Below are 6,181 nucleotides of genomic sequence, written 5' to 3'. Positions count from 1 at the left end.
CAGTAAATACACTATGGTTTACTGTAATAGAAGTATTTCATAAAGTAATCTATCCTGATTTTGAATTAAACTGCAAGGAGGAGCGACAGATGGTTGATCTACCTACAATGGAGCAGTTATTTCTTCTGGTTAAGTAACTGCTTCCTCGTACAAGGCTGTTTTTCAGATATCTCTTAGATCTTGCCTTGCTGCTGTTTATGGGACGTAAGTGCACACAAAAGAGGTGTCAAAGGTAACTTTCTAAAATCAAGTACCATGTGGCAGTACCATATAAAGCTTTTTTTTGAAGGCTGGTAGTTGATATCCAGCAAATACTACATTTTTAGTGACGACTGTTTAGCTAAACTCCTGAAATCGATCAGATGTTTGTCAGCTTGAAATATCTGTATTTTATAATAGGGACGTCACTAGGTGTTCTGTGTTAAAAGTTAAAATCACTTAGGCATTTTATTATGAAAAATTGTCTTCTCTAAACAAGTGTAAGTCTAGAAGCTTTGCTCCATCTAACAATGTTTTCAGTAAAAATGAGATTGTAGGAGGCATAGCCACCCTGCCTCTGCAGCAGGGAGAGAGCATGAGAGTATGCTGCACCTAAGAGGATAAGGAATGGATTTCCTTTTTACCATGTGGAAAGGGGAAGTAGTTCTAATACTTACTGATCTGTTGGAGCTGGATTATTACCACTATGTTCACTTTGTGTTGCTTTTCCCCACCTCTCAGAGAAAGCCTCACATGCAATCACAGTGTGCATTCAGCTCACACTTGTGTGGTCTGAAGTTTGAAGTATATCTGATAGCTGTTTTTGACAATGTTCACAAAAGGGTTACCTTTCTCTAAAACAGCGCTCTGTCTATGGGAAGCAAATGTTCCCCTCAGTGCCAGCTGCAGGCTTCCAGCAGCATGGCTCTGTTCATGTCTGCTGAAGGCTGTGTCTGGTGCTGCCTCAGGCCCTGCTCAGCTGGGTGCATGCTGGGAAGGAGGCACAGGCTGGGAACAAAGCTGCAAGGAGTGCCAAGAGCTGCCTGGCCCCAGCACCAGTAGGGCCTGCTCTATGCTGCGTCGAACTGGTTCTGCAAGCTGAGCGTTGCAGTGCTGCCATTCGCCCACAGTGGTGATGTTCTGCCTGGCCCTTGCCTCCTTTCTTGCTGTTTTTATTCCTGCAGCAGCTGCACCAGATCCTAGCTCCAAAGGCACAAATCAGACCTGAAGCCTCAAACTCCAAAAGTATTGGTGGGATGGGGCAGTGGAAGGTACGAGCTCAGGGTTTGACAGCCCTAGCGCCTGCTTGCTCTGCCGGGGCTGGGAACAGGCATGATGGAGCGCTGAAGCTCTGTGGTAACATCCCTGTAAGACAACAGCTCTGTGATATGTAGTTTCCCTTCCAGCCCTGTAATCTAGATATAGCTTCCTGCTTGAGTTTGAAACTTCCTGCTGACATTTCTCTGAAAAAGTTACAGTCAGTGTGCAGTCAGTGTGTTTTCTGTGAGAGTGGAAATGGGAGATGCCCTCTTGTGCAAAGTCAGGCTTCTTCACAAAACAGTTTCTTCTCTGAAGCTGACACATGTATCTCCAGAAAGTCAGCCATCTATGTAGATAAAAATGCAAAAGGGAGAGTATTGACATTTGCTCTACTTTGCCCAAAGAATACCCTGAGTCATTAGTCCATCTATTGAAAAAATAAGTTTGTTTTTCCACATCGAACAGATTTAAATCTTGAAAATCTCACAACATGTGTGAATCTCATGTCCTGCCATCTTCTGATGGCTGATCACTGTACTACTCATCACCAGCAGCAGCTGGTGGGTGCTCTTGCGTGTGACTTGGTATTGTAAACCAGTGACAGCTGCATCAGGGCTGGCAGCAAAGCAGCACCTGCTGCACCTGCACTGTTGTCCTCGCTTCCTAAAATCTGCTTACAGGTACGATATCCCAGCCAGCACAGGACTAAAATGACTTTCTGAGTGTGTTTGAATAACACATCTGTGGCCAAATGCCTTCTCACCTATATTTGGTTCTCCCTGTGAGCTGGGAATGTGTTTTCCCAGCTGTGTCACAACATGAGCTGGCAGAGGGCTTTGGCAGGAAGTTTTGCAGCTGTGTCCTGTAGCCTAGTCTCTGATCCCTTTACCTCAGCACAAAGGTTTCTTTTTTTGGCATTCCATGTCTTGACTCAGCAGTTTGTTGGTGCAGCAGCATTTAATGGTTTGGTTTGCTACCACCACCTCCTCCAGAGAACAAGCTGCCGAGAAACACCGCCATCTGCTCAGAGTGAGACTGAACTGCAGCTTTCTTACATTTTTAGATAGCAAGCGATTGTTTTAGGGCCCCAGCAGCAGACCTCTTGGGAGTCACACGTTTCCAATAACATACGCAGCTGAGGTGCTTCAGCTGCCAGCTGTGCTGGACAATGTTTATTCTTCATTAAAGTGTCCAGGCACAGCAAATCCCTATTCCAGTGCCCAGCACAAGAAATGGGGCTGCACAAGAAGGAAAACCTCAGCAAGCAGCTGAGGTCAGCACAGCCCCACATTTCATCCTCCCACAAGTGGCTCTGTGACTTCCTCACTGTGCCAGCCTCTCCCTGCTCTGCTCCTCCCTTGCACAGCAGTGCCAAAGACTTCCCCTGCCTCCCACAGAAACATCTCTGGAAAAGACATGCAAAATAGCATGTTGTTTAAGCAAGTTTCTAAAAGGTTGAATAAAAACACATTAGAATAAATTAGTAACTACTGCATGTCCTAGGTATTTTTTTTTTTTTTGCAAAGCTGTACTCTTCTGCACCATGGATCAAAAGCATTAGGTTACTTGGTTCTTTGTTAAACACCAAACACTTTGCTTTGACCACCCATCAATTTTTGCGAGTCTCCAGATTAAGAAAAATCTGATTACAAACCTAATATCCAACCAGCTGAAACTGCTAAAGGATTCACACAGGATTAAGCATATGCTGGGCATCAAGCATATGACGTGAATGAAAGCCATAAAACAGCCTATACGCTTGAAATTAGGCATGCATTTATATGCCTTGATGAAACAAATTCTAAATAAGAAATCATAATGTATCACAGATGTCTTCAGTGCATGTCAATACCTTCTTAAAACTACTGACATCAAACTTGCAGTAAAAATGTAATGCTGTACAGAAACACTGCAGTCCTCGTGTTCAAATCCAGAAGTAAATGGAAGGAGTGTCTTCCAAAAACAGGATCAGCTTGCCATCCACCAGTGGCTCCCAAAATCATGCCAAATGCAAAATCATTTCTCTAGTAAGCAAAAGGGAAGGCATTTTTTTCAGCATCATGCTTATAATTGTTCAGGCCTCTATCATTAGAGGAAAACATCTGACCACAAGAGCTGGATCTTGTGTTACTGGGGTCCAGCTACCACATAAATGCCACCATCTTTAAGTTGCCATGATGCACAAATTAATTATTCACAACAAATAAGAAATAATGAATATTTGTCAGAGCTTGAATCCTACCAGTACTGAACATACCAGTTTTCCACAGAATTTAAGAGAAATCGAACAACCTCTGACCCCAGCCAGTACATGTTTTTCTAAGGAAAGCTAGAGGGTTTGTTAACAGAGGGAGAGGAGCACAGTTCATTTTGTTCCTTCCAGAGCTACCAACAGACAGGCCTTGGGAACTGTCCAAAAATTCTCCCTTTAGGGAGAATACTACCAAAACCGAGCTTCTGTCAGTTGGCTGGGCCAGAGGAGAGAATCACTGCGCAAAAGCAAACTGCTTTGCAAAACCCCAAACAACCTTCGTGGATAACCACCATGTTCAGACACATGAAGCACATAGGTTTTGCTGAGCTAACTCCAAGACAGCCCCTGTCCTCTTTCGAGTTCAGCTTTCTGCTAGTCTTACAGCCAGTTTGGGGCTAACTTCATGGCAAGAAGGATTAGGCCAGTATGTTGTTTTCCATAGCTCCAGGGGAGGAACCATCCTCTCATTTATCCTGATTAATACAGCAAGCAAGAAGTAAACTCCTGAATAAAAAGATCATACAACACATCACGGTAAAATGGCAAAACACCACAAAATGCATTTGGAAAGTGGTTGTATACCAAGGATGGAAGTGCAGGGAGGGAAAAGCAACTAGGTGCAAACAAGCAAAGAGATGAATCTGTGTTCTGATATTAACGAAGATGTTTCTGGTGTAAAATAATGTATTTCTCACTTTTGTATTAAACTAAAGTTTAATATAAACTGTTTTTTAATCCTACACCAGTTGCTAATTTAAGTCTGTGTTATTGAACAGAAACCGATTCACTAGTTATGGTATCTGCCATTTCATTTCACATTTCCCTAAACTGCTGCAATGGAAACAAAGTAATCGGTCTCCCTTTATTGGGCAGAACTTCTTGTAATTTTGGTCTGTTTCCTAGTACAAAGCAAAAGATCAAAAATGTTCAGGATTCTTCTCTCAGAAAAAGGGGATACTTGAATATAGCAATGTTTATAAATAAAGCTACATGTCCTGAAGTCAATGTTCCAGTTAACACAAAATACAACATTCCAGCACACAAAGTGCCTGAAACATACCAAACATTTTCTCCTACTTCTATTAATTAAAGCCCAATTATGTCTCTATCTTAATACTCAAATCCTCTTAATGTAATTGCTCCTAACTCCCTGAGACACCACTCTTTATAGACAGGACTTTGCACCAAAGCAATGAAGCATGAGGAAACGTAAAAGCACCAGAGGCAGGACCCTCCCAAGCCTCTGAAACATCCTGTTCTTCACAATAGAACTGAGAAAGATGAAAGACTTGCTACTGTCAGAATTAGTGGTTTCAACCCTGATGCTGTTACCGGATGCTCCCCTGCAGCCTGCAACAAGTGCTGGCTCTGGTATGAAGTTTATTTTGGTAGGTAACTTTTCTGTAAATTATAATTAAAAAATAAAAGCACAAAGGCTGAATAAAAAATATATATTATTTCTGTGTATTTTGAAATGACATGAATTTTGATGTTCACACACAAGATGTTTAGGCAGATGTACCTACAGGTATGTATATACACAGTAGGTTGGTTCTAGGAGAACTTGTGAATCACAGCAAGAAATTTAAAGAAATAAGAGAACAAATCTGACCACACAGGCACTTAGGCATGGATCCCCCATAGCACAATTCACTGTTTTCAGTGGTGATCCTGCCTTGACAGGTGTTGTTTTGTGGTGCTTTTGAAAAAGTACAAAGTATTTTACCATGGAGAAGTATGGTATTACAAGTACACAATGGAGAATATTTAACTGACCTTTCACCACCAATTGCATTATTTCTACTTCCTCAGGACTTCATACCACTTTCCTATCTACACCATCTATACTCCCACTGTCTCATTGTATCAGATTAATGTGTTTTATTGTCCTTGGAGAGAGCTTTCATTTTCTCTTCTCATGACTGGGCATGTCTCCTAGTTCCTGACTATTCAGATAGGATTTGCAGTTTTCCTCCAGCACCAGATGCAGGAATATCTTATTTCAGGAGAGCCTTTCCTTGCTGGACCCAGAGCTCCTGGTTACTGAGAGCATCCTCAAGCCATTGCTTTTTCTGTCTCCCAGTCTCAGCCTCTTCTTCTTCTTCCCCATATCTCATTTCTTTGCCAGACTAGTCTTGTCTTCTTTTGATCTTCTTTTTTCTCTTTTCTCTCCTGCAGTCCAGCATTACACCACACTTTATACCTTCATCCAGCCTCAAGCAGGTTTCTTGCCTTCCCTGCCTTCCTACCCCACTGTCCTTTCCACAGGTTTGCACCAGGCAGTCACTTTCTCCCACCTTTGCTCTGCATTTTGGCATCAACAAAACCAGCAGAAAAGCATCCCAGCTCTCTGTGCCAGTGCCAAACCCCATCCTGCTCAGCGGAGGCAATTACAGGAAATGTTTCTGTCCAGTCACCGCACCAGCTTGCCAGGGCTGAACGTGCTCCAGCATTAGGGACATGAATACCCCCCAAAAGCTGTGGCTGCTGCCTGTGGGGCAGGCGATGGATCTACCACCACCCTGGCAGGACAGCTGGAAATGGGGGCACCACACAGGGCGCTGTGGCCACCATTTCGTGACGAGAAGCCTCGCTCACCTGTCTGATGCTCTTGCCATGCCTACCCTGCTACCCAACTTCAGTATTTTGTTTTAGCCCATTCCTCACCCCTTTATTACTTTATTTAAC

Source organism: Aythya fuligula, chromosome 13 (genome assembly GCF_009819795.1).
Source record: "Aythya fuligula isolate bAytFul2 chromosome 13, bAytFul2.pri, whole genome shotgun sequence".
NCBI lineage: Eukaryota > Metazoa > Chordata > Aves > Anseriformes > Anatidae > Aythya > Aythya fuligula.
Note: the sequence above shows the minus strand (reverse complement) of the source record.